The sequence below is a fragment of the Dermacentor andersoni genome, chromosome 11 (genome assembly GCF_023375885.2).
Source record: "Dermacentor andersoni chromosome 11, qqDerAnde1_hic_scaffold, whole genome shotgun sequence".
NCBI classification, from domain to species: domain Eukaryota; kingdom Metazoa; phylum Arthropoda; class Arachnida; order Ixodida; family Ixodidae; genus Dermacentor; species Dermacentor andersoni.
In genome coordinates, this window is record NC_092824.1 from 92,381,307 (window position 1) to 92,403,207 (window position 21,901).

Below are 21,901 nucleotides of genomic sequence, written 5' to 3' on the forward strand. Positions count from 1 at the left end.
GGAGTGATATGTGCGTCCAGTAACAGCTTTCTAGAGAAGGGAGAGTAGGATTGGGCGGATATCTTAAGGGACTATGTAAGGGGCTAAGGGATCCTGCTTTGCCATGAAAGAATATTCTTGCAAATTCGTGTATTTTCCGTTTATATTAGACTCAGTTTATCCGCATTTGCCGTGGGAGTGATATGTGCGTAAAGTAAACCATTTCTAGAGAAGGGAGAGTAGGGTTGGGCGGATATGTTAAAGGACAGTGTAAGGGGCTATGGGATACTACTTTTCCATGAAAGGATATTCTCACAAATTAGTGTATGTTCCGTTTATATAAGGGTCAGTTTATCCGAATTTGAAGTGGGAGTGATATGTGCGACCAGTAACAGCTGTTTAGAGAAGGGAGAGCAGGGTTGGGCGGATATCTTAGGTGACTATGTAAGGGGCTATGGGATTGTACTTTTATATAAAAGGATATTCTCGCAAATTCGTGTATTTTCCGTTTATATTTGTGTCAGATCATCCGCATTTGCTGTGGGAGTGATATGTGCGCCCAGTAACACCTTTCTAGAGGAGGGAGCGGACGGATGGGTGGATATCTTAGGGGGCAATGTAAGGGGCTATGGGATTGTACTTTTCTATAAAAGGATATTCTCGCAAATTCGTGTATTTTCCGTTTATATTTGTGTCAGATCATCCGCATTTGCTGTGGGAGTGATATGTGCGCCCAGTAACACCTTTCTAGAGGAGGGAGCGGACGGATGGGCGGATATCTTAGTAAGGGGCTATGGGATTCTGCTTTTCCATGAAAGGATATTCTTGCAAATTCGTGTATTTTCCGTTTATATTAGAGTCAGATTATCCGCATTTGCCGTGGGAGTGATATGTGCGTCCAGTAACGGCTTTCTAGAGAAGGGAGAGTAGACTTGGGCGGATATCTTAAGGGACAAGGTAAGGGGCTATGGGATTCTACTTTTCCATGAAAGGATATTCTTGCAAATTCGTGTATTTTGCGTTTATATTAGAGTCAGATTATCCGCATTTGTCGTGGGAGTGATATGTGCGTCCAGTAACAACTTTCTAGAGAAGGGAGAGTAGGCTTGGGCGGATATCTTAAGGGACTATGTAAGGGGCTATGGGATTCTGCTTTTCCATGAAAGGATATTCTTTCAAATTCGTGTATTTTCCGTTTATATTAGAATCAGTTTACCCGCATTTGCTGTGGGAGTGATATCTGCGTCCAGCAACAGCTTTCTAGAGAAGGGAGAGTAGGGTTGGGCGGATATCTTAAGGGACTATGTAAGGGGCTATGGGATCCTGCTTTGCCATGAAAGAATATTCTTGCAAATTCGTTTATTTTTCGTTCATATTAGACTCAGTTTATCCGCATTTGCCGTGGGAGTGATATGTGCGTCCAGTAAACCCTTTCTAGAGAAGGGAGAGTAGGGTTGGGCGGATATGTTAAATGACACTGTAAGGGGCTATGGGATACTACTTTTCCATGAAAGAATATTCTTACAAATTCGTGTATTTTCCGTTTATATAAGAGTCAGTTTATCCGCATTTGCCGTGGGAGTGATATGTGCGTCCAGTAACAGCTTTCTAGAGAAGGGAGAGTAGGGTTCGGCGTATATCTTAAGGGACTATGTAAGGGGCTATGGGATACTACTTTTCCATGAAAGGATATTCTTACAAATTCGTGTATTTTCCGTTTATATAGGAGTCAGTTTATCCGCATTTGCCGTGGGAGTGATATGTGCGACCAGTAACAGCTTTTTAGAGAAAGGAGAGTAGGGTTGGGCGGATATCCTAGGTGACTATGTAAGGGGCTATGGGATCCTGCTTTGCCATGAAAGAATATTCTTGCAAATTCGTGTATTTTCCGTTTATATTAGACTCAGTTTGTCCGCATTTGCCGTGGGAGTGATATGTGCGTAAAGTAAACCCTTTCTAGAGAAGGGAGAGTAGGGTTGGGCGGATATGTTAAAGGACAGTGTAAGGGGCTATGGGATACTACTTTTCCATGAAAGGATATTCTCACAAATTAGTGTATGTTCCGTTTATATAAGAGTCAGTTTATCCGAATTTGAAGTGGGAGTGATATGTGCGACCAGTAACAGCTGTTTAGAGAAGGGAGAGCAGGGTTGGGCGGATATCTTAGGTGACTATGTAAGGGGCTATGGGATTGTACTTTTCTATAAAAGGATATTCTCGCAAATTCGTGTATTTTCCGTTTATATTTGTGTCAGATCATCCGCATTTGCTGTGGGAGTGATATGTGCGCCCAGTAACACCTTTCTAGAGGACGGAGCGGACGGATGGGCGGATATCTTAGTAAGGGGCTATGGGATTCCGCTTTTCCATGAAAGGATATTCTTGCAAATTGGTGTATTTTCCGTTTATATTAGAATCAGTTTACCTGCATTTGCTGTGGGAGTGATATGTGCGTCCAGTAACAGCTTTCTAGAGAAGGGAGAGTAGGGTTGGGCGGATATCTTAAGGGACTATGTAAGGGGCTATGGGATAGTACTTTTCCATGAAAGAATATTCTTGAAATTCGTGTATTTTCCGTTTATATAAGAGTCAGTTTATCCGCATTTGCCGTGGGAGTGATATGTGCGACCAGTAACAGCTTTTTAAAGAAGGGAGAGTAGGGTTGGGCGGATATCTTAAAGGACACTGTAAGGGGCTATGGGATACTACTTTTCCATGAAAGGATATTCTTACAAATTCGTGTATTTTCCGTTTACATAAGAGTCAGTTTATCCGCATTTGCCGTGGGAGTGATATGTGCGACCAGTAACAGCTTTTTAGAGAAGGGAGAGTAGGGTTGGGCGGATATCTTAGGTGACTATGTAAGGCGCTATGTGATTCTGCTTTTCCATGAAAGGATATTCTCGGAAATTTGTATATTTTGCGTTTATATTACTGTCAGTTCATCCGCATTTGCTGTGGGTGTGATATGTGCGCAACAGTAACACCTTTCTAGAGGAGGGAGCGGACGGATGGGCGGATATCTTAGTAAGGGGCTATGGGATTCTGCTTTTCCATGAAAGGATATTCTTGCAAATTCGTGTATTTTCCGTTTATATTAGAGTCAGTTTATCCGCATTTGCTGTGGAAGTGATATGTGCGCCCAGTAACACCTTTCTAGAAGAGGGAGCGGACGGATGGGTGGATATCTTAGTAAGGGGCTATGGGATTCTGCTTTTCCATGAAAGGATATTCTTGCAAATTCGTGTATTTTCCGTTTATATTAGAGTCAGTTTATCCGCATTTGCCGTGGGAGTGATATGTGCGTCCGGCAACAGCTTTCTAGAGAAGGGAGAGTAGGCTTGGGCGGATATCTTAAGGGACTATGTAAGCGGCTGTGGGATTCTGCTTTTCCATGAAAGGATATTCTAGCAAATTCGTGTATTTTCCGTTAATATTAGAGTCAGTTTAAGCGCGTTTGCCCTGGGAGTGATATGTGCGTCCAGTAACAGCTTTCTAGAGAAGGGAGAGTAGGTTTAGGGCGGATATCTTAAGGGACTATGTAAGGGGCTATGGGATTCTGCTTTTCCGTGAAAGGATATTCTTGCAAATTCGTGTATTTTCCGTTTATATTAGTCAGTTTATCCACACTTGCCGTGGGAGTGATATGTGCGTTCAGTACCAGCTTTTTAGAGAAGGGAGAGTAGAGTTAGGCGGATATCTTAAGGGACAATGTAAGGGGCTATCGGATACTACTTTTCCATGAAGGGATATTCTTACAAATTCGTGTATTTTCCATTTATATAAGAGTCAGTTTATCCGCATTTGCCGTGGGAGTGATATGTGCGTCCAGTAAACCCTTTCTAGAGAAGGGAGAATAGGGTTGGGCGGATATCTTAAGGGACAATGTAAGGGGCTATGGGATACTACGTTTCCATGAAAGGATATTCTTACAAATTCGTGTATTTTCTGTTTATATAGGAGACAGTTTATCCGCATTTGCCGCGGGAGTGATCTATGCGTCTAGTAACAGCTTTCTAGAGAAGGGAGAGTAGGGTTGAGCGGATATCTTAAGGGACTATGTGAGGGGGCTATGGGATACTGCTTTTCCATGAAAGGATATTCTCGCAAATTTGTGTATTTTCCGTTTATATTAGTCACTTTTTCCGTATTTGCCGTGGGAGTGATATGTGCGTCCAGAAACAGCTTTCTAGAGAACGGAGAGTAGGGTTGGGCGGATATCTTAAGGGACTATGTGAGGGAGCTATGGTATTCTGCTTTTCCATGAAAGGATATTCTTACAAATTCGTGTATTTTCCATTTATATTAGACTCAGTTTATGGGCATTTGCCGTGGGAGTAATATGTGCGACCAGTAACAGCTTTTTGGAGAAGGGAGAGTAGGGTTGGGCAGATATCTTAAGGGACTATGTAAAGGGCAATGGGATTCTTCTTTTCTATGAAAGGATATTCTAGCAAATTCCTGTATTTTCCGTTTATATTAGTCAATTTATCCACATTTGCCGTGGGAGTGATATGTGCGTCGAGTACCAGCTTTCTAGAGAAGGGAGAGTAGGGTTCGGCGTATATCTTAAGGGACTATGTAAGGGGCTATGGGATAGTACTTTTCCATGAAATGATATTCTTACAAATTAGTGTATTTTCCGTTTATATTAGAGTCAGTTCATCCGCATTTGCCGTGGGAGTGATATGGGCGCCCAGTAACACCTTTCTAGAGGAGGGAGCGGACGGCTGGGGACAGTGTTATCTTAGGGGGCAATGTAAGGGGCTATGGGATTGTACTTTTCTATAAAATTATATTCTTGCAAATTCGTGTATTTTCCGTTTATATTTCTGTCAGATCATCCGCATTTACTGTGGGAGTGATATGTGCGCCCAGTAACACCTTTCTAGAGGAGGGAGCGGACGGATGGGCGGATATCTTAGTAAGGGGCTATGGGATTCTGCTTTTCCATGAAAGGATATTCATGCAAATTCGTGTATTTTTTATTTATATTAGACACAGTTTATCCGCATTTGCCGTGGGAGTAATATGTGCGACCAGTAACAGCTTTTTAGAGAAGGGAGAGTAGGGTTGGGCAGATATCTTAAGGGACTATGTAAGGGGCTATGTGATTCTGCTTTTCCATGAAAGGATATTCTAGCAAATTCGTGTATTTTCCGTTAATATTAGAGTCAGTTCATCCGCATTTGCTGTGGGTGTGATATGTGCGCCCAGTAACAGCTTCCTAGAGAAGGGAGAGTAGGGTTGGGCGGATATCTTAAGGGAGTATGTGAGGGGGCTATGGGATTCTGCTTTTCCATGAAAGGATATTCTTGCAAATTCGTGTATTTTCCGTTTATATTAGAGTCAGTTTATGCGCATTTGCCCTGGGAGTGATATGTGCGTCCAGTAACAGCTTTCTAGAGAAGGGAGAGTAGGGTTGGGCGGATATCTTAAGGGAGTATGTGAGGGGGCTATGGGATTCTGCTTTTCCATGAAAGGATATTCTCGCAAATTCGTGTATTTTCCGTTTATATTAGAGTCAGTTTATGCGCATTTGCCCTGGGAGTGATATGTGCGTCCAGTAACAGCTTTCTAGAGAAGGGAGAGTAGGGTTGGGCGGATATCTTAGGGCGCAGTGTAAAGGGCTATGGGATTCTGCTTTCCCATGAAAGGATATTCTTGCAAATTCGTGTATTTTCCGTGAATATTAGAGTCAGTTTATCCGCATTTGCGGTGGGAGTTATATGTGCGCCCAGTAACACCTTTCTAGAGGAGGGAGCGGACGGATGGGTGGATATCTTAGGGCGCAATGTAAGGGGCTATGGGATTCTGCTTTTCCATGAAAGGATATTCTTGCAAATTCGTGTATTTTCCGTTTATATTAGAGTCAGTTTATGCGCATTTGCCCTGGGAGTGATATGTGCGTCCAGTAACAGCTTTCTAGAGAAGGGAGAGTAGGGTTGGGCGGATATCTTAGGGCGCAGTGTAAGGGGCTATGGGATTCTGCTTTCCCATGAAAGGATATTCTTGCAAATTCGTGTATTTTCCGTGAATATTAGAGTCAGTTTATCCGCATTTGCTGTGGGAGTTATATGTGCGCCCAGTAACACCTTTATAGAGGAGGGAGCGGACGGATGGGTGGATATCTTAGGGCGTAATGTAAGGGGCTATGGGATTCTGCTTTTCCATGAAAGGATATTCTTGCAAATTCGTGTATTTTCCGTTTATATTAGAGTCAGTTTATGCGTATTTGCCCTGGGAGTGATATGTGCGTCCAGTAACAGCTTTCTAGAGAAGGGAGAGTAGGGTTGGGCGGATATCTTAAGGGACTATGTGAGGGGGCTATGGGATTCTGCTCTTCCATGGAAGGATATTCTAGCAAATTCGTGTATTTTTCGTTAATATTAGAGTCAGTTTATCTGTATTTGCCGTGGGAGTGATATGTGCGGCCAGTAACAGCTTTTTAGAGAAGGAAGAGTAGGGTGGGCGTATTTCTTAAGGGACAATGTAATGGGCTATGGGATTTTGCTTTACCAGGAAAGGATATTCTTGCAGATTCGTGTATTTTCCGTTTATATTAGAGTCAGTTTATCCGTATTTTCCATGGGAGTGATATGTGCGACCAGTAACAGCTTTTTATTGAAGGAAGAGTAGGGTTGGGCGGATATATTAAGGGACTATGTAAGGGGGTATAGGATTCTGCTTTTCCATGAAAGGATATTCTTGCAAATTCGTGTATTTTCCGTTCATAGTAGACTGAGTTTATCCGCATTTGCCGTGGGAGTGATATGTGCGTCCAGTAACAACTTTCTAGAGAAGGGAGAGTAGGGTTGGGCGGATATCTTACGGGACTATGTAAGGGGCTATGGGATTCTACTTTTTCATGAAAGGATATTCTCGGAAATTCGTGTATGTTTCGTTTATATTAGTGTCAGTTCACCCGCATTTGCCGTGGGAGTGATGTGTGCGCCCAGTAACACCTTTCTAAAGAAAGGAGGGTAGGGCTGGGCGGATATCTCAAGGGAATATGTAAATGGCTATGGGATTCTGCTTTTCCAGGAAAGGATATTCTCGCTGATTCGTGTATTTTCCGTTTATATTTATGTCAGTTCATCCGCATTTGCTGTGGGAGTGATATGTGCGTCCAGTAACACCTTTCTAGAGGAGTGAGCGAATAGTTGGGCGGATATCTTAAGGGGCAATGTAAGGGGCTATGGAATTCTACTTTTACATGAAACGATATTCTCGGAAATTCGTCTATTTTCCTTTTATATTAGTGATAGTTCATCCGCATTTGCCATGGGAGTGAGATGTGCGCCCAGTAACAGCTTTCTAGAGAAGGGAGCGGAGGACTGGGCGGATATCCTAAGGGCCAATGTAAGGTGCTATGGGATTCTACTTTTTCATGAAAGGATATTCTCGCAAATTCGTGTATTTTCCATTTATATTAGTGTCAGATCACCCGCATTTGCCGTGGGAGTGATATGCGCGACCAGTAACAACTTTCTAGACAAGAGAGCGGAGGGCTGGGCGGATGTCCTAAGAGGCAATGTCAAGGGCTAGGGGATTTTTTTTCCCCACAAAAACATGTTGTCGCAAATTCGTTAAATTTGTGGTCAAACTAGTGTCAGTATAGGTGCGTTTGCAGAGGTAGTGATATGTGCGTCCAGAAACATGTTTTAAGAAAACGGAGAACAGGGATATGCGGACATTCTAAGGGCTATAGCATTGTGCTTTTCCATAAAAAAAGTTTTCGAGAGTTCGTGTATTTTCCGGTCAAATTATTGTCCGTATATGCATATTTGCACAGGTAGTGAAATACGCGTAAAGTAAGAGCTTTTTAAGAGAAGTGAGAACAGGCTGGTCGCACATTCTTAGCGGCCATGGTAGAAGGCTTATCCACAAAAGGAAATATTCGCACATTCGTGAATTTTCTGGTTAGTTTCACTATATAAGCGCATTTGCCGTGGGAGTTATACTTGCGTCCAGTAACAGCTTTTTAGACCTGGGCGCACATCCTAAGAGGCAATGTAAAGGGCTATGGGATTGTTTTCCAATTAAGAGGTATTCTCGCAAATAAGTGCATCTTCCGGTTCAATTAGTGTAAGTATATGCCCATTTTCAGAGTTATTGATATGTGCGTACAAAAACAGCTTTTACTGAAGGGCAAACATGGCTAAGCGGACATTCTAATGGGTTATGGGAATGGGCTTATCAAGAAGAAGAAGAAGAAACTTTAGTAAAGAATAGTCCGGCAGTTCTTGATGTGGTGGCCTCAGGTGACGGCTCGAAGTTCTTGGACTCGAGCGGCATCTTTGGCTTGCCGGACGGCCCAGAGCTGGTCTTATCAAAAAAAATTTTTTCAGAAACTGGTGTATTTTCTGGTTAAATTAACGTCACTACGTGCGCATTTGCACAGGTAGCAATATTTGCGTAAATTAAGAGTTTTTTCAGAGACGCGTGAATAGGGCTGGGAGGACATTCAAAGGGGCCATGAGAATAGGCATTTCCACAAAGAAAACATTTCGGAAGTTCGCGCATTTTCGGGTTAATTTGTTTCAGTATATGCGCGTTTGAAGAGGTAGTGATATGTTCGTCCAGTAACGTCTTCTTAGAGAAGTGAGAACAGGACTGGGCTCACATGCTAAAAGGCTATGCGAGGGGCTATGGAATTATACTTTTCCACAAGAATTTTTCGCATATTCCTGTATCTGGCGGTCAAGTTAGTATCAGTAGATGCGCATTCGCGGATGTAGTAATATTTGGGTCCAGTGACATTTTTGTAGAAGAGAGAAAGGGGCTTGGCGGACAACCTTAGGGGTTATGTAAGGGTCTATGGGATTGTGGATTTTCCACACAAACATATTCTCGCAAATTCGTGTACCAGGGGGCTATGGGGCTATGGAATTCTACTTTTACATGAAACGGTATGTTTCATGTAAAAGTGTAAGGTAAGGTACGGTACCTTCCGATTATGTAAGGTACCTTCCGGTTAACTTAGCATCAGTATATGCGCATTCGCTTAGGTAGTTATATGTGCGTCCAGTAACAGCTTCTTAGCGAAGGTAGAGCACGGCTGGGCGGACATTCTAAGGGTCTACGGGAGTATGCTTTTCCACAACAAGAAATTTTCGCAAATTCGTGTATGCTCAGGTCAAGTTAGTGTCAGTATATGCGCGTTCGCAGACATAGGGATATGTGCGTCCAATAACAAGAATATAGAAAAGGGAGAACAGGGCTGGACGGATATACTACGGGGCTGTGTAAGGGGCTATGGGATACGGTTTTCTAAAAAAAAAAAAAAACGTTCGGAAATTGATGTATTTGGCCGGTAAAGTATTGTAACTATATGCGCATTAGGAGAGGTAGCCATGGGTGCGTCCAGTAACAGCTTTTTCTTGAAGGGAGAACGTGGCTAAGCAGAAATTCTAAGAGGCTATGCAACGGGCTACAGGGTTATGCTTTAAAAAAACGTCTTCTCGAAAATTCCTGTGTATTCCGGTTAATTTAGTGTCAGTATATGCGTATTTGCAGATGCACTGCTTGATGCGTTCAATAACAGGTTCTTAGAGAAGGTAGAGCATGGACGGGCGGACATTCTAAAAGGCTATGGGCTTATGCTTTTCCACAACAAGATGTTTTCGCAAATTCCTGTATGTTCAGGTCAAATTAGTGTCAGTATGTGGGCTTTCGCAGAGGTAATGATATGTGCGTCAAATAACAGGTATTTAGAGAAGGGGCAACAGGGCTCCGCGGACATCCTAAGGTGCTATGTTACGGGCTATGGGATTGTACTTTTGGAGAAAAATTTTTTTTCCCGAAATTAGTGAATCTTCCGGTTAGAGTCGGTGTATGCGCATTTTCACAGGTAGTCCAGTGACAGCTTTTTAGAGAAGGCAGATCAGGGCTGGCCGGACATTCTGAGGGGCTATGGGATTACGCTTTTCCACAACAAGAAATTCGCGTAACTGCCGGTCAAATTAGTATGTATATGCGCATTTGCAGAGGTAGTGATATGTGCATCCAATAACAAGTATTTAGAAAAGGGAGAACAGGGCTGGACGGATACCTTGAGGGGCTATGTATGAGGCTATAGGATTATGCTTTTTCATAAAACCAAATTTCTGAAATTTGTGTATTTCCTGGTTAAATTAGTTTCAGGATAGGCGCATTTCCAGAGGTGCTGATATGTGCATCCAGTAACAGCTTCTTAGAGACGGTAAAGCTGGGCTGGGCGGATATTGTAAGGTGCTATGGGATTATGCTTTCTTACATCAAGAAAATTTAGCAAATTCCTGTACTTTCGCTTTAAATTTCAGTATATGCGCATTCGCAGAGGGTAGTGATATGTGCGTTCAAAAACGGGTATTTAGAGAAGGGAGAACAGGGCAGGGCGGACATCCTGTGGGGCTATCTAAAGGGCTAGTGCCAGTACATGCGCATTGGCAGAGGTAGTGATATGCGCGTCCAATAACAAGTATTTAGACAAGGGAGGACAGGGCTTGACGGACATTCTAAGGGGTTATGTAAGGCGCTATGGGATTATGCTTTTCCACAGAACGGTGTTCTCGCAAATTCGTGTACCTTCCGGCTAAATTAGCGTCAGTATATGTGCATTCGCACTGGTAGTGATATGCGCGCCCAATGACACGTATTTAGAAAAAAGAGAACATTGCTGGGCGGCTATGGGATTATGCTTTTCCATAAAAAACAATTTTGAAATTCGGGTATTTGCCGATTAAATCATTGTCATTTTATGCGCATTTTAACATGTAGTGAAGTGTGCGTCCAGAAATTGATTTTACAAGCGTACATTCTAAGGGGCTATGGGGTTATGCTTCTGCATAAACATTTTTCGGAAATTCGTCTATTTTCTGGTTAAATGTACGTCGGTATATGCGCATTTACACTTGTAGTGATGTGTGCGTAAGGTAACAGCTTTTGTAGAGAAGTGAGAACAGGGCTAGGCGCACATTCGAGGGGACCATGAGAATATCCTTTTCCACAAAAGGAAATTTTAGCAAATTCGTGCATTTCCGGGAAAATTATTTTCAGTATATGCACGTTTGCAGAGGTTGGGATATGTGCGTCCAGTAACAGCTATTTTATAGAATAGAGAACAGGGCTGGGCGGAGAGTATAAGGGGCGAGTGGATTATGCTTTCCCACAGAATAATTTTGGAAATTCTTGTATTTTTTGTGATATTAGTGTCAGTTCTTGCGCATTCGCAAAGACAGCGATATGTGCGTCCAGTAACAGATTTTTTAGAGAAGGGAAAACAGGGCTGGGTGGAGAGTATAAGTGGCAATGGGATTATGCTTATCCACAAAAGAATTTCAGAAATTCTTTTATTTTTCTGTATATTAGGGTCACTTTTTTCGCAATCGCAAAGGCAGTGATATGTCGGTCCATTAAGAACTTTTTTAGAGAAGTGAGAACAGGGTTGGGCGGATAGTATAAGGGGCTATGTGATTATGCTTTTCCACAAAAGAACTTCTGAAATTGGTGTATTTTTCGGTTGTATTAGTGTCAGTTCTTGCGCAATCGCAAAGGCAGTGATATGTGCGTCCAGTAATAGCTTTTCAGAAAACGGAGAACAGGGCTGGGTGGATTTTCGAAGGGGCTATGTGATTATGCTTTTCCACAAAATTTTTTTTTCGCAATTTCTTCTATTTTTTGGCTCTATTAGTATCAGAATATACGCATTTGCTGAGGTAGTTATTTGTGCGTCCAGTGACAGTTTTTAGGCAAGGCGGAGCGGGGCGGGGCGTAACTTCTAAGGGGCTATGGGATTATTCTATTCTAAAAAGTAATTTTCCGAAATTGTGTATTTTTCGGTTATATTAGTGTCAGTATATGCGCATTTATAGAGGTAGTGATATGTTCGTCCAGTGACGGCTTTTTAGAGGAGTGAGAACAGGGCTGTTCAGACATTCGGCTGTTCGGCCATTCTAACATGCTAAAATCTGATGTTCTTTCGGGGAAAAGTAATTTTCAAAAATTCGTGTATTTCTCTGTGTAATGAAGGTCGCTAAATGTTCAGTTGTAGAAGTGATATGCGCACACAGTAAATATTTTTAAATAAAGGAGAACAAGGCTCTTCGAGCCTGCATATGATCTATAGGCTCATGTTTTTTTTTCCTCGACAAGCTATTTTCGTTAATTCGTGTATTCATCGCCTAGCTCAGTGTCACTATATGCACATCTCCAGGGTTAGTGATATGTTCATCTAGTAACAGTTTTTTAGAGAAGTGAGAACGGGCTGACGAGACATTCTAAGGGGTTATAGGCTTTTTTTTTTCTTCACAGGCATTTTCATTACTTAGTGCGCTCATCGCTTAAGTAAGTGTCACTACATGTGCAAAGGCAAGGATAGCGATATGTTCATAGGGTATGTTCATTCAATTGTCGGAAATTTGTGTATTCTTCGGGTAAATGGGTGCCAGTACATGTGCATTTGCAGGGGTATTGCATCCTGTTACTCCTATTTAGAAAAGTGAGAACAAGGCTGTGCTAACATTCTTTCAATCTATATTCCGTTTTTCCGTCGACAAGCAATTCTCATAAATTCTTGTATTCTTCTCTTAAATTAGTGTCGGTATATGTGAATTTCCAGAGGCAATGATAAGCACATCCTGTTACAGATTGTTAGAGAGGTAGAACAGTGCTGTGCAAACATTCTACAGGTTTGTATTGCGTTCCTTCATTCACAAGCAATATTCGTTATTTTGTGTGTTGTTCACTGTAAGTGGATTTGCAGGAGTGGATTGCAAGCCAGACAAAGAAAGTCGATGAAGAAGTACAGGAGCAGTCCACATTGCTTGCCAGGCTACACCATGCGACCCGTAGATATGACGGCCACTGGAAGAAGAAATGTAACATAGTGATGTATAACTTGGCGTCTTTATTTAGTCACTTGGCTAGATGAAAACTGTCAAATCACTCAGTAATCAAGCAAATATGCATGGCTGCTCGTGTTACTGAACTGCAGTTCACAACCAGTACTAGTTGTAATACTGCACGCAATTTATGTATACTGTTTGCTCAGCATGTGCTGCGAGACAATTCTAAAATTACACCTAGGAAGAAACTTTGCTGGTAGACAAACCTGACATAGTAAAGTTGTTGTGACGTTAAGGGAAGACTTCGTACTTAAACCAATCCTGGTGCCCAGAGAGATTGAATGCTCGCTATGACTCGTTAGTACCAAAGTTGCTGGTGTGCTTACAGACGGCCAGTACGTACGTAAAACAAAAAGGGCATTACTGTAAATGGTGCATAAACGTTTTTGTTTTATCGTGCACTTCCTTGCTTGCACGTCAACTGCGAGTAATTTTTTAAAACCACATTAGCCGTGTTTTGCTAATGCGCAATATTAAATTTCGCTCGAAGAGGTTGTTTGAAAATGTAGTTCATCTTTCGCTCTTCAAGCATATATACATAAAATCAAGCAACCTTACTTATTCTGGTGGTTGGGTCTATGGGATGTGAAGCATTGCAATGCTACCCTGCACTTTCCATGAAATGTGCGCACACAGTGGGTGTTAGGTGAACATGGTGTTATTGGATTCTGGTCTTGCAAATACTGTGAAGACAGAGGACCATGAATAAAATCCGGTTTATTCATCTTCCAAAAGTGAAAGCAGATTTGTATTGGCAGTGCCAGGAAGATCACTTTCTTTCTTTGATATTCTGTGCAGTATATACCAATAAACAGGAAGTCCTTGCATTCAGTAGTTTTGGGTTGCTCTAATAATTTTTTTTCTTTTTTGCGCAGAGCTGCTTCCCCACGAGAGAGACCTTTTTTGTACAAGGTAAAACAAGTACTTGTGTTTTAGGCTACAATAGCAGATCCAATCATTTACTATCCAAACAGGAGTATTCGCGGCCCTGAGAGACATTAACTCGCGGACAGAAAGGTCTTATGACATGCAGTCTTTCAATAAAAGTGATCCAATTCGATTTAATTGCTTTAATCGTAGCCGCGGCTTTATCAGTGCGTGTGATGCAGTAAACTTTCTTTGCCCATTCGCCAACGCAGTTGACAGTATAGTACCGCCTTCTCCCAATAACGCACATTGTAGAAAGTCTACACGGCTCTATACTGCCGCCGGCGATCTACCGCGTGTCATCATGGGGAAGATCTCATAGGGAGGTGGATGGGTGGTTATGATGACGATGCGTGCCCTGTCGGACATACTCAGTGAACAAGAAGCTGTCTAGGATGTCCAAGACAGAAACGGGCTGTTCCGACGAAACCACACACACATTAACAAAGGAAAAGTGGCTACGTGAACAACGTAAACATAACTGAAGTGTGTTATATCAAAAGCAAGTATCATCAGTAGACAACAGTGCGCCTAGACTTGAGACGCAAAGCGTATGGCTGTGGCAAGTGCTATTAGCGGCGAATGTAGACGAGAACTAGTCGTGCCATTGAATGCCATTGAATGTGCATTAGCGCTGACAGTTCTGCCGAGAGCTTGTGGGATTGTCTCGCATGGAGTCATGTCTTATGGAGTACAGCTGATAGGTTGATTGCGAAGACTGGCCACATGCGTCACGCCTCTCGCCTAGAATTGTAGGGTCAAGGTGTTCACTTGTTTCATACTGGGTGTCATATAGGACAGTAATGACGATTGCAGAAGTTTAGGATATCCATGTGAAAGGCAGACCTAAATGTGAAACTATTTTGCAGTATCTTTTATATGGGCCTATGTTGCCCTGAGTCAGTGTAGTACGGTAGTCGTAATTGGTGGTTTATTGAAATAAATTAAGTAATGAAGGGCACGGAAATCACTGCTGACTGCGCTGTATCGTGGTTGTAACTGTCTAACGAGGTCAATGAATCAGTGAGCTCAGGAAGACACCTAGACCTTGATTCTCACTCTGACCTTGGTATCACCCCCAGGTTCACCGGGCTCTTGGAGCAGCAAGGTGAACAAGATACATTGCCGCCGGTTCATGTCAGGCCACAGGTGCCATTTTCCAGCAACGTAGTCGGTACACTACTCCAGCGTTGGCAGTGGCAAGAACATTCCCATGTCTCCCCGCAGCCTGCTACTCCAACTGGGATGTCAGTTGCCCAAGGTGTCTAACAGGGTCTAACCTCCTTGCTCTGCATGTTAAAGTGGCAATATATATTGTTTAAGTTGATCGGCCGCTCGCATGGGTAGACCTGTATGTTTTACTACGTTTTGACATTATTTTAAGTCTGCGACGCGCCGTTTTTCCCAATATTAACGATCGACAATTACCACAAATAGCGATCCACAATTATTGCCCAATTAAACATCTGTGGCTGTTGACGTGAAGAAAATGCACCACTTTGGTTAATCCAACGCGCAAGGCTGCGCTCTAATTGAACATGCCGGATGTCTAAAGAATGTTTAAAAGCGCCAAAAACAAGTTCCAGGAGCTGGAATCTGCAACAACAAACTCCATGGCAGCCGCGTCTGCAGACGAAACTCGTCGCGCATTTAACGGCCGCACTGGAGCGCAGACATCGCGCTCGGGCTTGCACGTCGAAGTAGTCGGAGAGTGCGACATGGCTTCCAGCTACGACATGCTTCACCGGAGAAGCCAATCTAGATGCACGAGACGCATAACCGACGCACACAGAACGTGGGCGCAGCTGCACAAGTTACACGTACGAAAGCCCGCGGCACCCTTCCGTAGCGTTGCCAGCGACATGCGAGAGATGGCAGCACAGCAAAGTGAGAGTCGGATTAGTAACGAAAACTACTTTTGTGAGCTGGCTAATTTCAGTCTTTTCCTGAGCCTTGGAATAATTTGCTAGTGCTGAACTTCACAAACCAGAATTGGAGGCAGCATCAGCGTAAATTCAAACGTAAACTATGCTAACATATTGTACCGTTGCTGAGTTCACCTGCATTTGTAAGTGTGCTTTTATTTAAGACTCCAAAGGAACACTGGTCACTACTACTACATGCTTAAAAACTGGCTACATAGCAATCAGATTCCATGCAGTTAGGTTAACAGGCATTCCAATTGGTTAATTTTCTGGTCATGTTTCTGTTTATGCTGACGGTACAGGGATTCGAACAGGAAATATAGCCAATTTGCGAAAAAAATAGGCCTTCGTGTCAACAGTATGCAATTTCTATACTGCATACGAAACATTTCATTAAGGTAGCTTGAGGAGTGCCTTGCAATCGGAGGAGATAAGCGCTGCTTTCTGTGTCAGAATTCGCATGCTGTGCCGATTCATTACTTGGACTCATGTTATTGGCAAACTTTGGCCGCTTTCACAAAGCAGCAGTATTCCATTCGCAGGTCCATATTTGAAATATTCAGACTTGTTTGCTAATGATGAGACGAGCCATAAATGGCATGTATTTTCTGGGCAGAACTGTCCCGCATGGAGCACGTGGGTTGTGCGGCGAACTTGTCACCGAACGCCGACCGGACGCTCTCGCGCGAGAACGTTGCGCCGTTCGACGGTTTAGATTATGTCTAGTTGTCTAGTTTAAATGAACTGTGTGATTTGTGTCCTTCATTGATGATGAGCCTTGTGATTATGAGTGTTCTCCCGTAGACAGTTTAAGGCGTATTCCAATGACTTTTGCGCATGTGTGATGCGTTGCATTTTGACTGTCCCATTCCTTTTTACCACTTATTGATCTTACAATTTTTTTTCTTTAGAAGTCACCATGTCTTCTCAATTGCTATGTAAACCCCTCTTACGTATTACTCCGGTAAGGAGCCTGTGAGGTACTGTAAATGAATAAATAAAAAAGATAAATAAATAAATAAATAACTAAATAAATGATACTACAGTTGAGATGATGTGGTCGGCGCTTTCGAAGCGGTGCTAGGAACCAGGGTGCGTTAATTTCATCTTTCCTTGGCACCGACTTTCTATCGATCAGTATGCTAATTCCTGATTACTTTGGAAAACACGCGGCATGCATTCATTTCGGCCGGAAGGAGTTGCGAACCGTCTCAACCTTTTTTTTTTTCACATTTCAGGAGCAGCGTGCTCACCGGAAGTGTCGATGACGCCGAGGATCTCCCCACCACGGACTTGGGAAGGACAGTCCCTCGATTTGGAGCGACTTGGTGCGAGACATCCGAACAGCCACTGAGCCAGGCTGGCGACGTTCAGCTCGAACGTCAGGTCTCGAACCTTTGTCAGAGCGGCCCCATTTACCGTCACGACGACGTGGCCATTCGCACCATTGCTGAATATTCCGACAAACGCGTGGTTACGCACACACAAAAATAAACCAAACGCACACGAGACAGCGCTGGCCAAAAGGCCAGAAGACGACGACAATGGCGGCGTGTAACGCCGATGACGTGCAGGACGACTCACGCTTCGCGTACCACGAGTCCAACTAATAAGTATTTGCTGGGTAGGTCCTGGGTAGCCAAAGGTGAGTGTGCGGGCGGTTGAACGAAATAGAGCATCGATAGCGCGGAGGCTTATGAAATTATCCAGTTGGTAAAGTCAGAGGAAACCCAAGTGGTAGAATGTTGGTGGATGGCATGAATACCTCAAAGAACGAAAAACCACGCACTACGGCATAATTTGGTGGAGATATTCGCAGCAACGTATGCTTTTCGCGTAATGTGGTTTTCTCAACAAGCCATCAAGGTGGTTCGGGACCCTTTTAACTGTAATGAATGACGCACCGTCCATAGACTGCGCCGGTTGAGACTTCGAAATTCAAATTTGTGCACGTGATACAGAAGTAGCTACATTGGCTGGAGACGAAGATCAGCTGTGAAAAGCTCAAGAATCGAATTTCTACCTTCCTGGCTAATTATGTAGAAGTCTGGGCATTACACGGTTAAGCACTCTATAGTAATGTTTGTGTCGGTGGTGTTGGATGCTTTCACGGCAAATGGCGAAGTATTTGAAACTAGCGGCCTCGCAAACGGACAGCGAAGCCTGAAGTGACAGGTGAATTCTGCGACATTCTTCGCGGCGCACCACAGGTTGAGTAGACTAAAATCTCGCGATGACGTATGACACGCCTCTGAACTGGCGCCTGTGTGTTGTGAAGCCTGGAAAGGTATCCAGGCTTCCCAAGCGCCTAACCAATCGCTGTGTAAGGATGAATACCACTTCAATAGTGGGTGTATTTTCTCGCTGTTTTTTCATGTCCTTTTTTTTTGGGTGCGTCGCCCTTTCCCCTACAAACAGCTCTGAGCTGTACTTTCTCCTAAGGCTTCCCTAAAGCTGTTCCAAATGTTCTGCCTCGAGTCAAGAGTCTCTCTCTCTCTCTCTCTCTCTCTCTCTCTCTCTCTCTCTCTCTCTCTCTCTCTCTCTCTCTCTCTCTCTCTCTCTCTCTCTCTCTCTCTCTCTCTCTCTCTCTCTCTCTCTCTCTCTCTCTCTCTCTCTCTCTCGTGCATTTCACAGTTTTTCAGGACTCGCCGCTACCGTTGAAACTCATTTCCCTGTCTCACTGATTTTGGCGTGCGTGCTTTCAATATACTGCCGATTGGTGCTCGCTGGTAGTATGTCATATTTTTTTTTTTCCTGATGCGAAATTGCTGCCACACCGCAGTTTTGAGTCATTACGAGAAGTGTGAACATGTAGGAAGCGCGAACGAAAAGCTGAGGAAGATACCGCTCTGGGCAGGGCCTTGATTTTATTTGTACATGGTGTTTGACACGCCCAGAGAAATGCTTCGCCTCATGTAAGAATGCTCACGAGCTTGGAAATAAACATGTGAATGAACGAACACCGCGTGCGTATAGTCTCGCTTCATTTTCCCTCATGCGTGGTATCGCATGTCTACACAGCAACCTAAATAGGAATGTGCTGTGTTTTTTTTTTAACATTCAGAAGCGGCAGAATGTCACGAATAAACCAGAGAGAGCAGTTTAATGAATTACTTTCACGAGACGACCCAGGTGTGTCTCTCACGAAGCAACTGAACATCGTGTTATCACCGCACATCCCAGCACTACCAAACTCGGTGGAGGATTCAAATATAATTGAAACGCGTTTAATGCCGGGGAGTCATTACAGTCCCGTAATGACTCCGCCATTGTGACTGGCGGCGTCCTGTGCGCATGAGCGTGGCCTGCGGAGCACGTCTTATGTCGTCGGCAGAATGAACTGAGAGAGCGTAGGCCGCGATAACTGCCTAGCTGGCCAGGCTACTGGTCGACAAAAAAACACCAATCGGCGTGCCGTTCCGGTAGCCGAGTGGCTTGAGTGTTCAACTCGTATCCTTCAAGACGGTGGTTCGATTCCCGGTGCCTGCATCGCTGTTAAAAAAAAAAAAGTACAGCGATGCGGGTGTCGAGACTCGAGCTATCGTGAGGACGGCAGTTCAAACCGCGGTGCCTGCATCGTTGAAAAAAAAAAAAAGACAGCGATGCGGATGCCGTGGCTCGAAGTGTCGTCCGTGAAGGGTCGAGGTGGACGCGATGCTGGGTCCCGGACCACAGAAGGCCACCTGCATCCTAGTACCGGTGTACGTATGGCCGATGCGCGGATTGTAGGCGGTGCGCATGTCGGCACTAGGACGCAGATGGCCTCTGGCCGTTCCGGCACCCAGCTGTACTCTCGGCCGCCGGAATGTGGCGGATAAGGGGGAGTTTTGTGTCATGGTGCACATCATTTCCTCTCGCTATCCCCCGGGTATCCTAAGAGGGTGGATACCTGCTGCTTTTGTGGGAAGTGCGGAGCGCACCCCACGGAGACGCAACACCCCTAGAGAAAACTGTAAGAGACCTGAACCCCCGAGACCCGGCCCTCCCGAACAGCGCCCCCCCCCTTTTTGCCGCGCGAAGGCTGACCTCTATAGAGGTCGGCCCTGCTTTTGCCGCGCGACCTCTTAGAGGGGCGGACCTCTATAGAGCTCGCGCGGCAAAAAAGGGGGCGCTTGGGGGTGAGGGCTGAGTCTCGGGAGGGGGGTTCGGGTCTTTTTCAGGTGGGTTTTCTGTGGGGGTGTTACGTCCCCTCTTTTGCTTGGGGTCGCCGTTCTCCGTGGGGTGCCCTCCGCACTTCCCCCAAAAGCAACAGGTATCCACCCTCTTAGGATACCCGGGGGATAGCGAGAGGAAATGATGTGCACCATGACACAAAACTCCCTCTTATCCGCCACATTCCGGCGGCCGAGAGCACAGCTGGGTGCCGGAACTCCCAGTTCCGCCAGCCAGCTGCACGGCGACATAGATCCCAGGGGGTCACCTGTGTCGTTGTGCCGACGTCCGCACCGCCTTCAATCCGCGCACTGGCCATGCGTACGCCGGTACAACGATGCAGGAGGTCCCCTGGGGTCCGAGACCCAGCCTTATCGGTCCACCTCGAACCTTCATGGATGGCACTTCGAGCCCCGGATCGCATCCGCATCGCTGCCTTTTTTTTTTTCAGCGATGCAGGCACCGGGATTCGAACTGCCGTCCTGAAGGATACGAGATCAACACTCAAGCCGCTCGACTACCGGAACGGCACATCAAACGCTGTTCATTTGTCGACCAGTAGCTTGGCCAGCTGGGCCGCTATTGCTGCCTACGCTCTCTGCGTTCATTCTGCCGACGACATAAGACGTGCTCCGCTGGCCACCCTCATGCGCACAGGACGTCGCCAGTCACAAAGGCTTCGCGGCGGCGCTAGACTTTGCGTCCACATTGCAGTGGCGTAACGTAGCTGTGCCGGCACTCGAACGGCGCCGAACAGTTATACAGGCTTCCATTATACTTCAATCCTTGACCCGGTTTGGTAGCGCTGCGACGTGCTGCTGTTCAGTTCATCTGTCAAAGGGGACCTGGGCCTGCTCATAAAAGGAATTTATCTCGTTGCCTGCGCCGAATGCTTGGTGACGTTCTGCCCGATGGTAACAGAACAAATCTACACGCCAATGCAAGTACGAATGTGCTATTTTGTAGGTGGTGAACGAATCACTGGCATGTGATGTTGACACCATGAAGAAAACAAAGCGAGACTAGACACCGAGGGCGTTAATTCACGGGAAGTTTATTTCCAAGCTCGTAAGCGTTCTTGCACGATGCAAAGCATTTCTCTGGGAGCGTCAAAGACCACACAGAAATGAAGATGAGGCTCTGTGATTGGGCTAATTTTGAGCTTTCTAGTGTACGTGTGCGCACAAGTCACAGAGTGCGTTGTGGAAGAAATTTTGCACCGCACAAAAAAAAAAAGGAAACCTCGAATAGAACAGCCACCGGGAATCGGAAGCATATCGCAATTGCACAACTCAAATGAACGCTGGCGGGGAAAGACGGTTTCAGCGCGGCTTAGCGGTTACTCGTAAACTCTCACGAACATTTGTAAGAGCCGAAAGGCGGTAGATACAAGAGTACGAAATTTCGATTCTACAGGAACATTATTTGGAAGAGCTTTAAGGAAGCCTTCGGATAAGCACAAGCGCAGAGCGGTTTGTTCTAATAGAAAATGAGTGCGTAGCACGAGAGAAAAGTTAGCGATAAAACTACACGAAAGCACATGAGACTTAGAAGTGGCTCTTAATTCTCATACGCAGATTGCTTAGCTTAAGCGAAATGCCAATGGCACGCGTACCTATTCCGTCTACACGATAAATACGTAGGCACCACTTGAGAGGTGCGTCACAAGCCATCCCGAGATTTTCTTCAACGTACTTAACCTGTGGTATGTCTTCAAGATGCGCTGCGAATAGCTGTGCAAGTCATCTGCCACTTCAGGCTTCGTGGTCCGTTTACGAGGCCGCTGAATGCTGAAGTTTCTGAATACTTACCTTGCAGAGTTTGCTGTTCGAAGCACCCAAAAACACCGAAATTATATATAGGGGAGTATTTAACCCTGTAATGCCCACACATAAGTCTACATGAAGGAAAATGCAAATTTTCCCGATTTCTCGCCATGGAGGACATATTAGATTTCCAGGCTATGCACAAGTGACACCTGATAGAATCCAGCCAATTAACATCTCTACTTGTGCTTGAGCAAATTTGAAT

The 21,901-nt window shown here is 44.7% G+C and overlaps 1 long non-coding RNA gene across 1 annotated transcript; it reads left to right on the forward strand.

Annotated features, from left to right (window-relative positions):
• The first annotated feature begins 12,672 nt into the window (after nucleotides 1-12,672).
• Nucleotides 12,673-18,678, forward strand: LOC140214221 (uncharacterized). The gene is made up of 4 exons (XR_011891145.1): nucleotides 12,673-12,839; nucleotides 13,742-13,778; nucleotides 14,876-15,054; nucleotides 16,957-18,678. It is a non-coding gene; the product is annotated as an uncharacterized lncRNA (long non-coding RNA).
• The last annotated feature ends 3,223 nt before the right edge of the window (nucleotides 18,679-21,901 follow it).